Genomic DNA, 20,018 nt, shown 5'->3' with positions numbered 1-20,018 from the left:
GTCATTGTAGTCATCAGTGCCACCGAGATTTTTAGGATTACCGTTCGAGTAATCGCTGCTTCAAATACTTGGCATGGCGTCTACTTCGTAGGAACCGTGGGGAATCGTAATGTATTCATAACTGTTGTCAACGCTGCTGTTGACATCATAGTTTACTGCGAAGTGGAATTTATTTTTGCTCGAGTCGATGTTCGGTATTGTGTGATAAGTTTCAAAGGTTGTTAGACCAAGCTCGTAATCATCGTCGCTCAAATCTATGGGTGGAAAGTAGCTCACCGCGAGGGTGCTACTCTTGCCGGTTAGAGTGAATGTTAACGACATATTCGAAGCTGTACGACTGGACTCGTACTGAATCAAAGTGGTGAGAAATCAATCCTTAAATTTGCGGCCAATCGTTTGTAGAAAGCGTAGACATAGTTGTCCACAATTGCTCTGATCGTACTTCTGACAAGACGTTCGATTGTATTCGATTTTCACTGCATCTTTATCCAGATATTGTACCAATTCCTTAGGCGGTCGAAGATTCCCAAAGCTATCAAAGTATACAGCTCGACGCCCTCTCTTCGCATACGCCACCCAATGAACCCACGGCCCCTCGACATTGTCCAAATTTGCGATACCGCTCTCATTTCGACGTACTCCTCCAGCTGGTAGCGCGTTGCGCATAAAAACACCTCCTCCAATTGCGCATATGTAGTTACGATCTCGGGCATTTTTATTTTCTGTTCGACGTTTTTTTTCTCGTTTCGATATTCCCTGTCCGCGCTTGTATGATGCGAGATAAAGTCCACGATCTTCCATTGAGCGATTATGACGTTGCAGTTCCTGCAGCTGACGTTGCGTCGCCTTATTATTGTTTACCGCCTCTGCGATCTCCGCCGCTCCGCCGGCCAACGATCCTAGAACCCCCAGCAGCGGGAGAAGTGGAAATATGTCACCTCGTTTTGCCACCGGAAGAATCCGCTTTTGCGAAGCTTTCTTTGGAGTCCTTTTGCGGGTTTTTGTTTTTATCCCCATTCCGATTTTCGTCTTAGCCATCATAGCTGCCCAAACAGCTGTAGCAGCAACGATACGTTTTCGCGCTTTGTCAGCGAGAACCTTATCTGCCGCGTGCCTTTCACCGAGGTCGTTGCTACGCGAATGTGCAATATCGTGTTCGCGACACACTGCGTCCAACGGATTGATGCCTTTATCACCTCTAGCCAATCGTTTTGCCACATGAGTTCCTGGACCGCAAAACTGATATCCCGGAATATGTAATTCGATAGTTAGCGCGTTTATCCCCCGATTTAACAGACCACAAACTTTCTTTACTCTCTTCGGTGACATTCGCTGCAGTTTTTAATCAATGGTGGTGGACCGTCGGTATGCGTTCGCTGCAAAGGGCGATTATAATGTTCCAGACACCGACGATACTGCTGAACCTCAAAATCGGCTTTTATATGCTCGGGGAGTCTGTCCGACAACTGATCAATGTGTCTGCCAAACTCTCGCAGTAGAATAATCTTTGGTATATATTTCAACTGCTCAGCGGTTAGGTCTCGAATATCACAATTATCCGACAGGATCGGAAGCATTTTGAATACTGAGCTGTTGTGCTTCAGCGCGGACCTATGAATAGGGTGCATCGCCGCTTCGACGTATCAAAATCATTTTTCACAGTTCACAGCGAGGATGCGATTTGTGCGACAACCTGTGACGATACGCGTGACAAATTTTGACGATAAATCGCAAAATGATGTCTTCGAATACGAAGCGCCGACACGGTAACATGCTGCCAAACACTATACGCTCTGTTATTTGTGGAAAGACCAACGTGCTGGTCAGCTTGTTGGAAAGTCCTCACGGCGTCCGCTTGGAGAACGTGTACGTGTATTCCAAATCGTTGCAGCAGCCGAAATATAAGTATTTGGAGAATTTATTGACTCCGATAGATGAAATCGGCTACTTTACATTTTCGAATAACAGTGATGTCATCCCGCCGAGTGAATCGCTTCCGAATTCCATTTTTATCTTTGATGGCGTGGCCTGCGATAAGCAAGATACGATAAGGGAATGCTTTCCAATGTGGCGTCACTCGAACGTTGACTGCTTCTATCTCTGTCAGATGTATGCAAAGATTCCCAAACATCTTATACGCGACAACGTGAATCTGTTGATTCTGTTTAAGCAGGATGGTACCAACTTGAAACATGTGTACAACGATCACGTAAACACTGACATATCTTACGAGGATTTCTGCGCTTTATGTCGTAATTGTTGGCAACGGGAGTATGGTTTCGGGGTAATAGACAAGGACAGCACGATGTCCAATGGACGTTATAGAAAAGGATTTAATGAGTTTGCCGTACCGTGACGGTAAAACGATGATCGATATCGATAGTCTGGTGATTAAGGATCGCGAGAGATTAGCGAAGGAAATTGCAAAAACCAACGAAGCCATTCGCAAGAAACATCAGGCTTTGAAGACTGGCAAAATGGAGGATGATATCGCGTTGGAGAGATACTTCAAACCTATCGTAGAACCCTTAAAACATATTGTGGAAAATACCGCAGCGACAGAAGCTAACACATCACCGCTGATGAGTACAGACGTAGAGGGCAATGAAACATTAACGCCTAAAACAAAAATACAGCCTAAAGGAAACACATCACGCAAGACAAAGAGGAAACGACGCTTGTCATCGGAATATTCACTTGTAACCTCCACACCAGTTCAATCGAAACGAAAACGGCAGAATGTCACATCAAACGAACCCCCGGTTCCTCCCAAGCCAATAAATACATTTCTCAGAGTGCACTTGCTCTCGACCGTTGATGATGATGTCGTTTTCGAAACTAGTCCAGATGAGTCGTTTGTAACATCTATTAGACTGCAACTTCAAACATCGGAGGCACAAGAAACGTTTCGCAACCATTTCGGTCCGCTGGGGCGAAAATACATGAGCGTAATCCTAAGTAGTGATAGGGATACAGCAATGGACTATGTGTAGGGCGTATACTTTGGCAATAGTGGAACGATGCTTGGGTATAAGGCTTTCGATATTGACAAGAATGATAATATAATCATAGATGACGTAAAATACAGAGGAACGCCCGGCCTTTACGAAATGATTTTCATGATAATTCCCGATGATGTCTCCTGTACACCGATGCCGATAAACAAAAATACAAAAGTATACTGCTGGCGACAAACGCCCACAGACGCGGTCATGGTGCTAAAAATCCCATATTGAGCAACGTGGGGCACAAATACAAATACGTAATTACACCGCTACTCCCCCGCGCATCAGCTTGTAGGGCAGGGAAATGTCTAAGGACACCGCAAGCCATGGTGGTAAACGATAACAAGATAGATTACGTACACTGGGATGATCCCAACGAGCTGTTGGATCGATTGCGTTTGCTCGAAGCGTCGCGTCAGGCGGGTAACAACTCTCATGATCCTGAAATTCTATGGATTTATGGGGAACTCCGCGAGGTAGGCCTCATTATATAAATTAAACAGCACGCCAACGATGTGCACAGTATGCATCGAGATGCCGATCACCAAATTTGGGGTATCGCTCGAGAAGAGTGGAGCAGCTAGAATGGACTATTACGAATGGAACGGTTTTCTTCGAAATTACAAGCGAGATAACGCTCTTTGTGTAGTCAGTGCGGATTTTGATGCAAAATCACGCAAGATACGACGCGTATCTCAACCGGTGGCCGACACAGATGCTGTCAATAAACTATACATGGAAAAGAGCATTAAACTATTGAGAGAGCAGCAGGAAGAATTCAAGATGAAGCTGGTCGTGTTTCAGACAGATATGCTGACGTTGCAAAACAGCGTTCAAAAGATATCACAGACGTTGAATTCTATCCCGCAGCAGAACAACGAAAATCGAAAAGTTAAAGAGGCTATAACCGCTTTTGCTACGGAGCAGCAACTTGTCCAGAATTTCCTCGGACCGATGGGGCACAAATAATGCACGTACTCGATAATTATCACATCATTCGTGTCCAAGACACCCCTGTGATCAAACATGCAGCCATTAACGAAATCCAAGAGTAAAGAAGAAGAAAACCATAGCCGCAAGAAGCTACAACTCGTTGAGGAATTGCATGCTCCAGCTCGAAGACATTTCCCTCGGTGGCGCGTCATAGTGCATGGATACGACGATCTGTGGCAAGCTGACATTGTAGAAATGCGTCCGTACTCGCGATTCAACCAGGGTCACCACTACATACTCACCGTCATGGATGTGTTGAGCAAGTATGCATGGGCGTTGCCGCTCAAGACTAAAAGTGGCGCCGAGGTGACTAAAACGTTTGCAAAGATATTTAGAGATCGATATCCAAAAAATTTGCAAACCGATCAAGGAAAAGAATTTTACAACACCAATGTGCAGAAACTCTTGACAAAGCATGACATTAATCATTATTCAACGTATTCGGTGATTATTATTATTATTATTATTATTATTATATTTAACGGGAAATCCCTTAATATACAAGATATATACATAAAACAGAGCCTATAGCGTCTAGAACATAAGTAAATATTAATTAATTCATTAATTAACCACACGTGAATTTGTTAAATGACTAAGTAATCTCGCGCGAAAAGAGCTGAGCGAGCCTATGAAGGGGTCTACCTCATTAAACTGCTGATTAGCGTACCGCATAGCCCTATTAATAGGGTCAATTGTGTAGTAAGAGTACAACGGCAGCTTATGGGCGAAAAGAGGTTTTTTCCGCAAGTGCCTCTCCGGGGTATTCAAATTAATTAACTCAATTAGGGTAGAACAGTTTACCAAATCATTGTTGACTTTCTACAAATAAACCATGTCAGCAATTTGTCTACGGTCTTCAAGGGTGGAGATGTTCAAGGATTGCAGAGCAGGGCAATAGTCATGGTCAGTCCTGTCCATTGGGTTACCAAGGACACGAGCAACAAACCGAAGAAATTTATGCTGTACCCGCTCGATTTGTTTAACATATTTCATGTGACGCGGATTCCATATAACTGAGGCATATTCAACGTGGGGTCTAACAAGGGCAACATACAACAGCCTCAAGGCTTCCCCATCTCTAAAATGCTTCGCAACTCTGCAAATAAAACCAAGAGTTCTCATCGCCTTATTAGTACAACGCGTATAATGGTTTCTAAAGTCAAAACACGGCGTTATAGAGACTCCAAGATCTATCACTTCAGAAACCTCCGTCAGCGGTTCATCCAGCAGCCTATATTGATAATTTAGGCAGATCCTAGCTCTAGAAGATCTAAGAACAACGCACTTTGCCGTGTGGAGCTTCACGCCATTACCGGTGCACCACCGTCCAAACCTGTCAAGATCCTCCTGCAACACAATCGCATTCTGGACAGTCCGAATTTTTTTAAAGATTTTCAGGTCGTCAGCAAATAGCAAGAACTCAGTATTCAAAAATACATCGCCAAGATCATTGACAAATAGATTAAAAAGCAGCGGACCTAGGCGAGACCCTTGTGGAACACTAGAGGTAACCTTAATGGGAGAAGAAAGACTATTTGAGACCCTTACCAATTGCTCACGACCCACAAGGTAGCTATCTATCCAGGATAGGAGGGGCCCACCACAGCCCCACTGTGACAGTTTCCGAACCAGAATGCCATGATTAACTGTATAAAATGCCTTCAGGAAATCAGTATAAACTGTGTCAACCTGGGAGCCTACATCAAGAGCATCGGACACAAAGCTATGGTACACCGCTAAATTCGTTGTAGTGGAGCGTTTGGGCACGAACCCATGCTGCTCCTTACACAGGATACTCGTGAACTGTGGCGTTAGTTTATCCGTGACGATCTCCTCAAATATCTTGGGTATGATGGATATTTTACAAATGGGTCGGTAATTGCCTACTTCCGATCGGTCACCAGCCTTGAAAGTTGGAGAGATTAGGCTAGTTTTCCACGACGATGGAAAAGAACCACTGGCAAGAGAAGCATTGAAGATAATCGAGAGTGGCCTCGATAAAATAAAGCTACAACGTTGGAGAAACAGTGGAGGAATACCATCGGCTCCAGGTCCTATGTTGGTGTTAAGCGAATTTAGTTTAGAAAAAATGTCACCGATTGAGGTAGAGAGTCGATTAAGATTCACGCTATTATGAGTATTGAAGTTCACGTTCAAGGCCGGAGAACACGATGGAGAGCTGTACACAGAGCCAAAAAAAGCCGCAAAGAGATTGGCAATAGTAGATTGTGATGAAGCTCAGCGGTCACCATAGCGCATATTTTCTGGAAGACCATAGATACCACGTTTGGTATTTACAAATTTCCAAAAGGTCTTGACATTACTCCGGACACAGCTCTCAATATACGTAACATGCGCACGATAATCTATTCTTGTTAATAATTTGCACTGAGATCGGATCCCCGAAAAAATCCAGTAATCATACGCATCATTTGAGAGCTTATACGCCTTATGCGCTCTCTTCTTCTCGGGAGAATCAGATACCTCAAGCGCGGAGAGAACCATTGCGGAAAGGAGGAACGTATCACTGATCTTATCGGGATATAAGCTCCGATAGCTGAATTAAGATGATAGTAGAGGCGATCCAAGGCAGAATTAAGATCGATTCCCATAGTCTCGAAATCCCAATCAACGGAGTTAAAGTAATTTCAAATCCCCAGATAGACCCCGCGCTTGAAGTCTAGATACGTGACCTTTTCCGGTAAGCGGTCAACAGTCGAAACTAACCCCTTTAAGCGCACAACTAGGGGTGGGTGGTACGTATCCGGCGCAATAAGGTAATCTATAGACCTGTCTATTAACGCTTCAGTGTCATTTAAAAAGATATGGTCCAACATGCAATCGTGAGCGTTGAATACAGTGTTCGCTTGAACCAGATTGCAGTAGTTATACGATTCAAGAAGCACATCTATAACCATTGATTCCGAAGACGATATACCTGGCTTTTTAAAACAGGATGCGCCCGACTCCTTAAACCAGACAGCATGAGGAAGGTTGAAATCCCCGAGAATACAGAAGGTATCGTCGCTAAAACTGTGAAAAATCTCGGTGATACATCCCTCATGCCTTTCATATAGAACTGGTTGCGATGCTGGTGGAATATATAATGCTCCCACAATTAAGTGATTAAAACCAAGCCGGACACGGACAAAAAGCTGCTCTAGGTCCCGATGTATTGGGTTAATTCGCGAACAGGTTAACGTGTTCTTAACTGCCACAAGAACACCACCACCCCTAGAAAAAGTACTCGTGAGATGAGATCTATCTGCGCGGAAGACATTATAGCCCGCTAGCCCAAGTTCAGACGTTGAGATTCCAGAATTTAACCCAGTTTCAACAAGTATTATAATGTCATACTGGATGGTAGAGCTAATTAACGATGTCTTAAGGTCATCTAGCTTAGTTCTAAGACCTCGAACATTCTGATAGTATATTAAGGGGAATTCACGAGTTTTTTGAGATACGATCACAATTGCTCCTGGTAGAAACAATAGTCGGCACTCCGCGGACATAGCGAATAGTCTTATCCGTCTCTCCTTGTTCATGGAGCTCCCGCAGTGATGTCCTAAGCTGTTCAAGAGCCTGGCGTTGACAACGGGTCTTGTCATCCGTGATCTTGCAGGGTCCCGTATACCTCTATTTATTTTTCAGAATGGACCTTACAGCCTCCGATGACTTAAGGCCAATACAGAGTGGCCTTGCAGACGAGTCCTTCGGTCTTCCCTACCTCCGTGTTTTCACCTCAAGGTTATCCGATGGCAGAATTATAGACAGGATCTCCTTAACTCCATCCATGTCATGTTTCTTGATATGGTCCTGCGCTGTACTCTGCGATTCTGGTAGCCCATGTATGATCAGATTTGCAACTCTGATTTGACGGTCATTAATTTCCGCAATAATTTCGTCTTTAGCAGCAGAAGTAGACGGCAATAGAGGATTGGTACACGGTGGGTTCTCTTCTAACTGGCGGATGCGCACTGACAGGTCACCAATGTCAGATCGAATGCATGCTAAGTCAGATTTCATATCAGCAGCGAATTCACTTAGAAAGTTCTTGAATTCTTCTCTTATTAATGTTCTGAGATCATCTGGTGTTGGAAAGTACGACTGCGACTGTACCGGCGGCAAATATGTAACGTCAGCATAACCAGCTGACTCGCGAAGAGACTGTTTACAATTTAAAAGTCTACCGTTAAACCACGGGTGACCCGAACGACCAAGACAGGACGCACCGCCATGGGTTGTCATGCCACATCCTTCACAAATCACTGGGTTAGCCACCACGGTTCCACAACCCTTACATTTACTTTTTCCAGAGGACATGATAGGAACACTTAGACTCCCACGTCCGAATACAGACCGCATTAAGGAACCGAACGACTGTTGAGCCCCCGACAAGTAGAACAAAAATTTGAAAACTCCTTATCAACATGATGTGTAGTTTCATCAAGTTCAAATTTCTTTTTTATAATGATATTTTTACAATGGAATTTTACAACGGAATTATATAAGGTCCCCAAGGCAGAGTGTCGGTCCAATCGGGTACGATATGCCGCTTGTCGTCGTATGGACTTAGAGCGATTTTGGATTCCGAAATGGTGTACACTTTGCGCAATTTAGACCGTATGCATGATTGCCTGCGAACCATTTCGATTTCCCCATGCAAACACTACGCGTAGTCGTCGAAAGTTATCGTTCTGGCTATGACGTTGGTCTTGACACCTTTCGCCTTCTTCGTATCTTTTTTACCGTCTACGCGGAGTGCATACATTTTCGCTCTAAGACCTACGAACTCGGTCATTATCGCACCGTTATTTTCGTCCTTCATCAGCCCCGGAACCTTCTTATTTAAGCGGGTCATATTATATGGATTGTCAGTAGGATAATCGCTTGTGTCGAATCTATCGATATTATGTTTCATGGACTCGTAGATATCGTCGCATGGAATGTGATAAATGAGGCTGTCGGTGTCGGTGTATAGAATTTTACAATTTTGAGCGTGCAGTGGAGACATGTACTCGTGATGAAATTCATACAGACAAATTTTTTATATGTCTAGAATGCACATACCTACGTATATCGGTTTGTTGAATTTCACCTCGAGTTTTCGCAATTTAACAGCTATTAAATTTTCCGAAAAAACACTTCTGCTGTGGAAATTCGGTTTCGCGATCATTGCCTCCGCGCCATATCGGCCATCCCAATGTGTCAAAAGTTTTACATCCACGTTATTTCGTACATTTTCCATAGTTTTACCGAATACCGCGTTCTTCATCAATTTGTACAAATTTCTTTCAAAATCGTTTGTCGCGCTTGTTCTAAACCGTATATTGAGTGCGATGTGATCGCGGAGCCAGGGGGACTGAGCGAATTGAAGCACGCGGTGTATCTTTGTAATACGAAGACCATGACGCGTGCACTGCTGCAGGTTGCGATAATGGATAATGTAACGCTGCTTATCGTATACCGTCGCGAGTAACTTGTCCTGTCTGCTGCCAGGTAATTTGGCACGCGTCGGGCAGAACGGTAGATCAGCATGGGCATCGTGCAGACTTTGCGGATATTCCAGATCTACCTCCAGAATATATCCTGTGCGCGAATCGACAGCGATTGAAGACACGTTAAAATTTGCGACATCTTCGACCCATTGAAAATCAGTATACGGCAGGGGCTGACACATTGCCCATCCATACAAATTGTTCACGTCAAAGTACATCAAGTACGATGACTTTTCCCATGCATCGTAAGATGGCATGTACTTGTTATTGGCATGTGCGTATCTTCCGGAACATTGACTTAAACCCCCACGTATACCGCGTTCGATAAACATGATCATATCGACGTCAGTGAGCAATTCGAATGTAATTTTCGTGTGTTTTAGCATGGCATCCCACGTGAAACCAGGTAAAGTATAATAATGCGCTGAATCTAATCCTTAACTCTTGATACAACTTTCGCGAAAATTTTCAAAAATATCTGCCAATAACAAGACATCTGTTTTCAAATACAAGTCGCTGTATTCGCCCAAGGTTCTAATCCCGAAACGCTGCCAGACAGTCTCGGCGTGCGCGTAATCGCTCTCGGATACAGTTTCACCCGTTAAGGAACTGTAGAATGATTCGCACGGCGGTAAGCATGGATCTTGCAGCTTGTACGTGCAATCAAGGTATTCGTACGGAAACACACCCTTTCGTGTCAATATATTGAAATCTTCGGCGGTTAATGTTTCAAATTGGGGTCGTAAAATTTTTAATTGATCTATGCAAAGAAAAGATGCTAATTTGTCGAGACTGGTATTTAGAAATTTGTACGAATCGATGAATCGCAATTTAATACAATTTTGCGAGTCTGAATCAGTCGTATCTTCGATTTTTCTCTGTTATGGGTAATACATCAACGTGACCTTCGAAAGCGGAAGCTATTTCCTCGATAATGAAATATGAATCATAGCCGCAAAAATTATGGAAAAGTATGGGGATGTAAAACGCATTTTTATAATTTAAATTGCACTCCGTATGTCGATATCAGATCAAAACCGTTCGATACCCGTGCGGTACACGTTGAAAACCGTTCAGTACCCGTTCGATTCACGTTGAAAGCCGTTCAAAACCCGTTCAATACCCGTTCGATACCCGTTCGATACCCTTTCGATACCCGATCAGTACCCGTTCGATTCACGTTGAAAGTGGTGTGATCTAGTCGAATAATGTGTCAAAGAAGAAGAGAAACAAGATGCGCGTGAATAAGGAGAGGACGGTCAGCGAAGAAGAGGAAGAAGATAAGTACATGGAGGAGGATGGTCAGTGAAAATGCAGGTAGCCTGTGATGAAGATGGCGAAGAACAAAGGCATCCTACTTTGCAAAGCTACACACTTCTCGATTTCATGATAGGAGGGGATTTTGACATGCGAGAGCCAGGAGATGCATCGACACCAGTTGTATTTAAATCGTGACGGTGACAGTCCGATTTTTTTGCGTGACAAGTTATTTCTGAAATAAAATGGGATTACTAAGGATTGCCCTGGAGTGCAGAGACAGTCCAGAGGTATGTACTTAACAATATTTTTTTTAACATTTGAAATTGTGTGAGATTAAAATCAGACATTTGTGTAAATATTATATCCCGGGTTTCTATGTTCCAGGACACGCCACTACCGTCGCCCCCGTCGCCACCACCGTCACCCCCCGGATTGGGGCTCACCGCCGTCGTCGCCATCGCCGCCTTCACCGCCTCTGCAAGTATGTAATACTTTGCATTGTTTTGTGCGTTTGATATTTAATATGTTTAATGTATCAATGTTATATCGACGTTTTGTGTCTGTGTGTTCTAGAACATATTTTACATGTTGAATGTACGGCTGGTGGAGGAGGAGGTGGCGCCCCCCCCCCTCCCCGCGCCGCGGATGATGGTTGGCCCGATGATGGCGGCTCGGCTGCGGCAGCCTTGGGTGCCGTATCGGCGAGTGGGGCCCCTGCGGCTGAGGCGGCCGCCGTCCCCATCGCCACCGTCGCCACCGTGGATCGATGTGCGATGGTTACGGCAACCGCGGCCGCAGCCGCCGTCGTCACCCCCAGAGCGGATGGCCATGCCCCGTCGCCCTCACCACCACCCCAGTAGTTTTTTCTTCTTTTTGTTAATAAAATTATTAATCATTTTGTATATTACATTTATATTATATTTATAGGACTTCCGTTTCCAGACGCGTGAGTGATAGCTGGGCGTAAGAGTGAGTGGAGTGTGTGGCTGGAGCGAAAGGCGAGTGAGGTGGTCGGGAGAGTGGAAAGTGGAGTGAAAGGTAGAGGGGAGTTGAAGAAGGGACGGGGGGATAAAGCGAAAGGGACGGTGTTAGGGGCTGGCAGAAGTGCGGGAGGGATACGGGAGGCTTTGGAGGTTAGGTGGTAGAGAGAGGCGAAGAAAGGCGGGAAGGAGCGTGGAGTGTGACAGGTAGTGACGCAGGTGGGAGAAGAGTGAAACAGGAGAGAAGAGTTGGTGGGAACGCGGGAAGTTTGAAAAAGAGAGAAGGCGAAAAGTGTAAGGAAGGACGAGGAGAAAGTTAAGGATAAAAGGAGCAGGAGAAAAAGGATAAGAGGGTACGATAAAAGGGTAAGAGGGCAAGGAAAGAGGGAAAATGAAGAAAGGAGAAAGGGGATAGAGAAGAAAGGAAGAGATGGAGGCGAATAAAGGGGGAGAAAAAGAAGTGGGAAAGATGGCATACAAAGGTAGGATTAGAAAGGACAGTGTGAACAGCATGGGGAGTAGCGCGCGAAGTTTAGATAGTTTGTGGGGAAAGAAGAGAGAAAGAAAAGAGGGCGATGGGGCACTGGGGAAGGATAAAGCAGGAGGGTTCAAAAGATGCACGAAGACGCGGAGGTCTCCAGAAAAGGGGGGAGGAAGGAGGGAGGAGAAGAAGAGGGATTGCCTGGGGGTATGATAAGGGAAATCATGTTGGAGATGAGGAGGATGAGGGAGGAAATGGAAAGGTATAGGGAAGAGAAAAGGATGATGGAGGATAAGATAAGGAAGGAGAGGGAGGAGATGAAAAAGAAAAGGGAAGACAGAAGAAGAAGTGAGGAGGAGTGGAGAGAGGAAAAGAGAAGATGGGAGGAGGAGATAAGAGAAGAGAGGGTGAGGAGAGGAGGGCTGGTAGAGAAGCTAGGAAAGATAGACGAGTGGGATAGGAGGATGGAGGAGGTGATGGAGAAGGTAGGAAATAGGTGGGAAAAGCAAAAAAGAGGGAGTGTGGGGGAGGGGTTGAGGGGGGAAGGGCTAGAGGAAGAATGGAGGATGAGAAATAGAAGGATAGAAATCACGCAGGACAAGAAAGAAAGGGAGGTAAGAAATAATGTGGTGATAACGGGGTTGGGGTTGGAAGGAAAGGAGGTGAAGGAGGAGGTGGGGAGGTTATGGGAAAGGATGGGGTTGGGGGTGAAGGGAATGAAGGAGGTTGTGAGAATAGGTAGTATAGGAAAGGAGGGGACTGGAATGGTTCTGGTGAGGTTGGGGGGAAGGGAGGAGAAGAGGAAGATAGAGGGAGCGGCGCAAAGGGAAAGGGAGAGGGGAAGGAAAGTGCAGGTGGGGTATCTGAAAATGTGGGTAGACGGGAAGGTAAGAAGGTGGGACGAGCTAAGGGAGAAGTGGTTTGAGGGGCAGGGAAACGAATGAAGTGGGAAGGGGGAAAGAGGAGGGAGGAGGCAAAGGAAGGGGGGATTTGGAGGGTGGCGTTCTGGAATGTAGCGGGGGTAAAGAAGAAGGATGAAGGATTTTGGAGGGGGCTGGAGGAATGGAATGTGATGGTACTGAGTGAGACGTGGGTGGAGGAGAAAGAATGGGGGTATGTCGAAAGGAGATTACCTAGAGGGTACATATGGGAAAATCAGTGGGCCAGGAGAGAAAGTCAGATGGGAAGAGCGATAGGAGGAATGATGATGGGGGGGGGAAAGGAGATGGAAGTGGGAGTTGGGAGGGGGAAGGAGGGGATAATGGCTAAGAAAGTGAAAATTGGGGGGGGGGGTGTTGGAAAATAGTTGGGTGTGTATGTGAATAGGGACTTGAAAGAGAAGCTAGAGGATTTAGGGGAGTGAATAGAAGAGAGAGAGGTGGGGATAAGAGTAGTGATAGGGGGTGATTGTAATGCGCGCACAGGGGAAGAAGGACGGGAGATACGGGGGTAGAGGAGACTGGACGGAAGAGGGAAGGCGGGAATTTATGAGGAAGTTTGGGAAAAGGGGGGAGGGGGAGGGGAGTAGAGGAGGAATGGTGTGAGATGCGGGAATGGATTAAGGGCGCGATGGGTAAAATTGGGAGGGGGGAGACGGCAAAGTAGGGAGGATGGTGTGATAAGGAGTGTATAGAGGAGAAGGGTAAGTTAAGGAGAGAGTTGAGAAAATGGAGGAGGGAAGGAGGGGATGGGAGAGAATATAAGGAGAGGAAGAGGGAGTATGCCAGATTGTGTGAAAAAAAAAGGAAGAAGGAGGTGGACAGGTGGGTGAGGGAAGTCGAAGGAGTAGAACGGAGGGGCAAGTATGGAAGCTGGTGAATAGGGGAAGGAAAAGGAGGGGGAGGGTTAATGAACGAACATCAATGGGGGAATGGGACGGGTATTTCAGGAGGTTGCTGGGGGGGGGTAGAATGGAGGGTGAGATGGGGTGGGGAGACGAGAAGGAGGGAGGATGTAGAGGCGGATATAGGGAGGGAGGAAATAGGAAATGTGATGAGGAACTTAAAGGATGGGAAGGCGGGAGGGGGGATGGGATTCCGAAAGAAGTGTGGAAGTATGGAGGCGCGGAAGTGGAGATTTGTTTATGGGGGCTGTGTAAGAGGGTGTGGAGAGGGGAAGGCTGGCCAGAAGGGTGGAGAGAGGGGGTGGTTGTTCCAGTAGTGAAGAAGGGGTTGGGGAAGAAGGTAGAAGAATATAGGGGGATAACACTAACACAGACGGCATACAACGTGTATGCGTCTGTGTTAGCGGACAGGTTAAGAGTGGAAGTGGAGATGAAGGGACTGCTGCCACCGGGTCAAACGGGCTTTAGGTGGGGGGTGGGGTGTATGGACAATGTGTACATGCTGAATTATTTAATAAACAGGCAGGTGCGAAGAAAGAAGGGGAAAATGGTGGTGCTTTTTATAGATATGAAAACGGCGTTTGACTCGGTGGACCGGGAGGTATTGGTTAGGGCAATGAGGGGAAGGGGGGTGAGGGAGGAGTTGGTGGGGAGGTGCGAGGAGATCCTTAGGGAGACATCATGTAGAGTGCGGGTGGGGGATGAGGAGGGGGAGAGGTTCTGGACGGCGAGAGGGGTGAGGCAGGGGTGCCCGCTGAGCCCGAGCCTCTTCACCCTGCTCATAGCGGATATGGAAGAGGAGTTAAAAAAAGGGAGGATGGGGGAGTGAAGCTAGGGGGGGGGGGAGGTTTACGCGTTGGCATACGCCGACGATGTGGCGGTGTTGGCGGAGGATGAGGAGGGGTGAAGGGGCTGATAGGGAAATTGGAGAAATATGTGGATGGGAAAGGACTGCAGGTCAACGTAGAAAAAACGAAGGTCATGAGGTGTAGGAGGGGAGGGGGAAGATGGAAGAGGGTAACATGGAGATGGAAGGGGAAGGAGATTGAGGAGGTGAGCAGCTTCAGGTATTTCGGGTACACGGTGATGGGGAACGGGGGAGGAGGGAAATGTGGAGGAAAGAGAGAAAAAAGGGGCGGCGGTGATGGGGAAGGTGTGGGGTATTGGGAAAAGGTTGTTTGGAAAGGATTGGGAAAGAAGATTGTGGCTGTTTGATAAGTTGGTGTGGCCGGTGGTGGGGTACGGAGCGGAGGTGTGGGGGTGGAGGGAAAGGGAGAAGGTGGAACGCCTGCATGACAGGTATTTGAAGTGGGTGCTGGAGGTGGAAAGAGTTACGCCGAGTTATATGGTGAGGGAGGAGGTGCAAAGGGAAATGATGAAGGGAACGGCAGGGATGAGGGCGTGGGGGTTTGAAAGGAAGCTGGAGGAGGGGCAAGGAGGAGAGTTGGCGAGGAGTTGTTGGGAAGAAAGGTTCAAGAGGGGAAAGCCTTTGGAGGGGTGGGAAGAAGAAAGGAAAGTTTTTTACGAGGAAAGGGAGAGAGATGGAAGAGATGGAAGGGATGAGGGATAGGGGGGAATAAGAGGAGAGGATTTAATGAGCAGGGGAAGGAAACTGCAGTAAGAGGAGAGGTGGAGAAGGATAAGGGAAACAAGGTATAACGGTTTGTATGGTAGGGTGAAGGGGGAAGGGTTGCCGGGGTATTTGAAGAAGGGGTGGGGGGAAAGTAGACGGGGAAGGGTCGCGAGGTTTAGGTTGGGCAATGAAATGAGGGGGGGAGGTACTGGGGGAGGGGAAAAAAAGGATATGCAGGGTGTGTAGAGGTGGGGAAGAGACGTGGGAGCATATTTGAGAGTTTTGTATGGGGTGGGGAGAAGATACGGGGTGGCAGGAGATGGCAGAGGAGGTTCTAGACGCTGGGGGGGGGGGGGGTGGTGTGGATGAGAAGAATTGAGGAAAGGAAAGAGGGACTGGGGCATGAATGAGGAGATAAGTGTGCAAGGGGAGCCGAGCGGAAGCGGAGGTCCGGGAGAGAGGGGGAAGCGTGTGATGGGGTTTTGCGTATACGAGCGGCGGGGAGGAGGGTAAGGGGCGAGCGAGCGGAGAGGGGGGAGAGGCGGCAGGAGGAAGTACGTTAAGATAGGCTAAGATAGGTTAAGATAGGTTAAGATAGATTAAGGTAGACATAAGGTAGATATAAGGGAAGAAGAGGATATGAGAGGCGTAAGTTTTAAGGAGATTTTAACCCCTAGGGGAATCAATAAAGACAAATACATATATATTATATTTATATTTATTTTATATTTTTTCTATTTATATTCTATTTTTATATTTTTATTTTTTTATATTATATTTATTATTTAATTGTATTTTCTTTTGTTTTATTATTTTATTTTCGTTTCTTTTATATTTATATTGTTTTATATTGTATTGTATTCTATTTTATTTTATATTTTAATTGTATTTTTATATTTCTATATTCATTTATATTTAAATTTTTTTATATTCTATTGCGATAATCGACTACACGACTACTTCGAGGATAATGAGGAATATTGGATGCATCGATATGCACAACAAACGTTTTTAGGCGATTTCGACGATGATGATAATGTACAAATAACTATATCTCGGAATAATCATGCGTATCATCCAAAGAGTGTGGCTTGGCGAAACGTCAAAGCGGAAAATATTGATTTTGATACCTATAGGAATAAAGTATCGGGGCTTCGGGCTAGTGTTGTTGCAGCTCAAACTGACCCTGTGCAAGTTCCTATGGATTTACCATTAACTAATCTATTTGCTGATGATGTTATCGAGTGGGATAATTAAGCCAAATAAATTTTGTTTATGTTTTTGTTATATTCTCTATTATTCCTTCATATTATTCTTTCATATTATTATTTGTAACAATATATATTTCTTAAACATATATTATTTCTCAATTTTATTTACCCGTGTTCCTCCTCTCACCGCCTAATTTTTAAGATTCGCCGTTTCAATAATTATTATTTCTCTGCGTTGGGAAAAAAGATTTCTGCTGACGCTGCATAATTCTATTTCGTTCTTCGCGCCGCCAAGTGACATCATCCCGCACAGCCGCTCCAGAGGAGTCGAATTACGCGAGATCGCTGCGACGATAAATCGGAACGCTTTGAAATACTGTTAGCTTTTGTCGTTTCTCTTTTCTTCTAGAATTTTAACTTTAAAGTAATGCTCCGTCTCTTTCCCTCGGAGACGCGGTGTCGAAAAATGCCGATCTTTCCCGACATCGTCCGAAACAATTTCTGATGCATATTGGTTTGGAAAAAAATATCTAGGACAGTCCCCACCCTGGGTTAGGTCTGAAAAAATTTTCGGGTGGGCCAAATTCTGAAAGATATTTTTTCGGGGGTCAGTGCCTCCCTCTGAATAATTTCCGACGGTGGGCCAGGTCTGGAGAGGCCTCCGCGGCGGCTCGGCCCGAACTGATCCCCTCCACGATTACGGCTTCCCTCACTCCGCGGCTCGTGCGCGCGTACCCGCTCGTCCACTCCCCGCAGGCCCCGCGCCCATTTTTCTCTCCACCGCGCTCCCCCGCGCGCCCCCGCGCTCCCCTCAGAGGACCTGGTCTAGAATATCCATTGTAATACTACTTGCTCCCTATGGTTGTAATTTAGTCTAGCAACTTTCACTCCTCCTAACCTAAACAATCCAACTTACATCCCTCCCAAAAGAACCGGCCATCCGAGCGTAGAAGCAAGTGCGATATAAAAGTAACGGTGCGCTTCTCGATACCGCAGATGTACCTGCCTACGTAGCATTTCTGAAGGAAAAGAATTGTCCAGCCTTTGGGCTTGCCATCCCTAACCCAAACCTTCGGCAGGTAGGTATCAGTTTCAACAGGCAATGCCACCCGTGGCGCCAGTAAGACCGTCCCCGGTCCTTGCTATTTCAGAGGGTTTTCTTCCAATGAAAATCAGTAATTTTGCAAGCGCTGTATCTTAAAAACCAGTGGAAATAAAGTGTATACATTAAAGCTTATTGAATTTGTCTTGGAACGCACTATCAACTCAGGTCTTCAAAAAAAAAAAAAAAATAGTTCCATTTGAAAAACCGAAATTGACCATCGTATCTTTTAAAATAATAATCGAAAAAAATCGTCTCGGCTAACAAATTAGCCTCCTCGAACCATTCAATTACATATTTTTAAAAAAATTTTATCTCCAGTACTTTGGAGATATCCAGCTGTCCAATCTTCCCGCGGACACCCTGTATATCAGCCGCCTAAAGGTAGGATCTCCTACCCGCGATTAGTCGCTGCGACTGGTCGCAGCGATTTGACCCAGCGACTGGAACTAGACTGAATCTCCTTGCCTGCGACCAAGGGTGTGCGGGTAGTCGACTTTTCGGGATCGGGACGGGCCGGAAACTTACGAAAGTATAGCGACCCCGTCCCAACCCACCCGAAATTTTCCGACCCGTCCCGAGGGCCAGGAACTCGAGCTTCTGGACGATCCGCACACTCCTACCTGCAACCAAGTCCATTGCCACAGTGGGGCAGAATCCCAAGGAACAAGGAAACGAGTCAGAATTCAAAAGTTGGGGAGAATTACGTATTTTTATATATTTATGATAATAATAATAATAAACCATGTTTATTCTTTTATAATATTTGATACACCGCACTGGAGTTAGAAATGCAAAGTACAGAATGGGCGAGGCTCAGCGTCGCTGTTATTCATGCCTGACCCGAATATTTGTTGTAAATTACTAATATGTGCTCCTAAAAAAAAGTAAAAACCCAGAAAGAAGACCCAAAAAGAACACGGAAATAAAGATTTTAAAAATTATAGAACAAATTGTAGCTAAAAATATTCTATCCTCCCAATGGCCCACCTTCTCTCACATCTGAATACGTCAGCGCGCGCTTTTGTTTTAATATTCCAACGCGTGTTTATATTCGAGAGATACGGGATTGGTCTCGAATTCAACCTGAGGACGAAGCAGGGCGGCATCGCATGCATACGTGTAAAGTGCTTCCAAGTGCCACATTTTGTGTGTGTGGGTGACGAGTGTCTAAAATGTCGATGGATTTGCAGCTTTCGACTGCGTAGGGCAAAAAATTGATCGAGGATAAGTCGTTTATGATTGTAAGAGCAAAAACTACAAGAATTATGGAAGGAAAGCAAATGTGTTGAGAGAAGTGTCAACTAATTTAAACAGAACAGGTGCGGCATTTTTCTTCTTTCTTTATTATTTCCATTTATATTTATTTATTCTTTCATCATACATGAGGCACTTACAGCCAAAGGGGTGCACGTGCCATTTTTTAACCTTTTAAATTAAGAACAGAAGCAGTTAGTTAACGCTCGGTTGTCACACCTACTTTTTCTATCGTCGCTGTCACACTGGGTCAATTTAAACCTGCCAAATTTCAATCAGTCGTTATTTAAAAACTATTTGTTAAATTAAGTCTCAAAAATTCTGAGATAAAGTTTGAACATTGTAGGATATATGCCCATTGTTGAAAGTTGACACTTAAAATGTCATCATGTTTAAAAAAAAATTTGAAAGAATAAGAATTCCGACAAAAAGATTTAAAATTCTGCACGAAAAATACATATAATCATAGACACGTGTTTGCACACAGATCAGAAGTAGACGTCATGATATTTTTACCGCTTTTAGGTTCTCATATTAGTAGTCTACAGGTAACATAAAAATAGATACTCCCATATCTTTTGAATTCTGACTTCATTCCTTATTTCTTGGGATTCTGTCACACTGTGGCAATGGGTTGCAGTGCGACTGGTCGCTAGAATCTCTCCGGGAGCAGTCTAGCGAACGGTGGTTGCAGTGCCCAGCCTGCGACTAGGTATAATCGGAAACAGACCCTCATGGCATTGTGTTGTCTCTTGAGTAGCCTAGGCTGGTACTCAAACAGACTTGCATCAGGCTCCTACGTCTAGCGTAAA

General features: G+C 45.3%; 1 protein-coding gene and 1 pseudogene across 1 annotated transcript in view; one reads left to right on the top strand and one right to left on the bottom strand.

Moving 5' to 3' along the window:
- Cow (Proteoglycan Cow) overlaps positions 1 to 20,018 on the top strand; it is a 1,009,917-nt gene that overhangs the window by 942,205 nt on the left and 47,694 nt on the right. The gene's annotated exons all lie outside the window — the stretch shown is intronic.
- Positions 8,477 to 10,296, bottom strand: LOC143371241 (uncharacterized; annotated as a pseudogene).

Source organism: Andrena cerasifolii, chromosome 7, assembly GCF_050908995.1.
Source record: "Andrena cerasifolii isolate SP2316 chromosome 7, iyAndCera1_principal, whole genome shotgun sequence".
Classification (NCBI taxonomy): Eukaryota; Metazoa; Arthropoda; class Insecta; order Hymenoptera; family Andrenidae; genus Andrena; species Andrena cerasifolii.
Note: the sequence above shows the minus strand (reverse complement) of the source record. Positions and strands in the feature narration are given on the sequence as shown.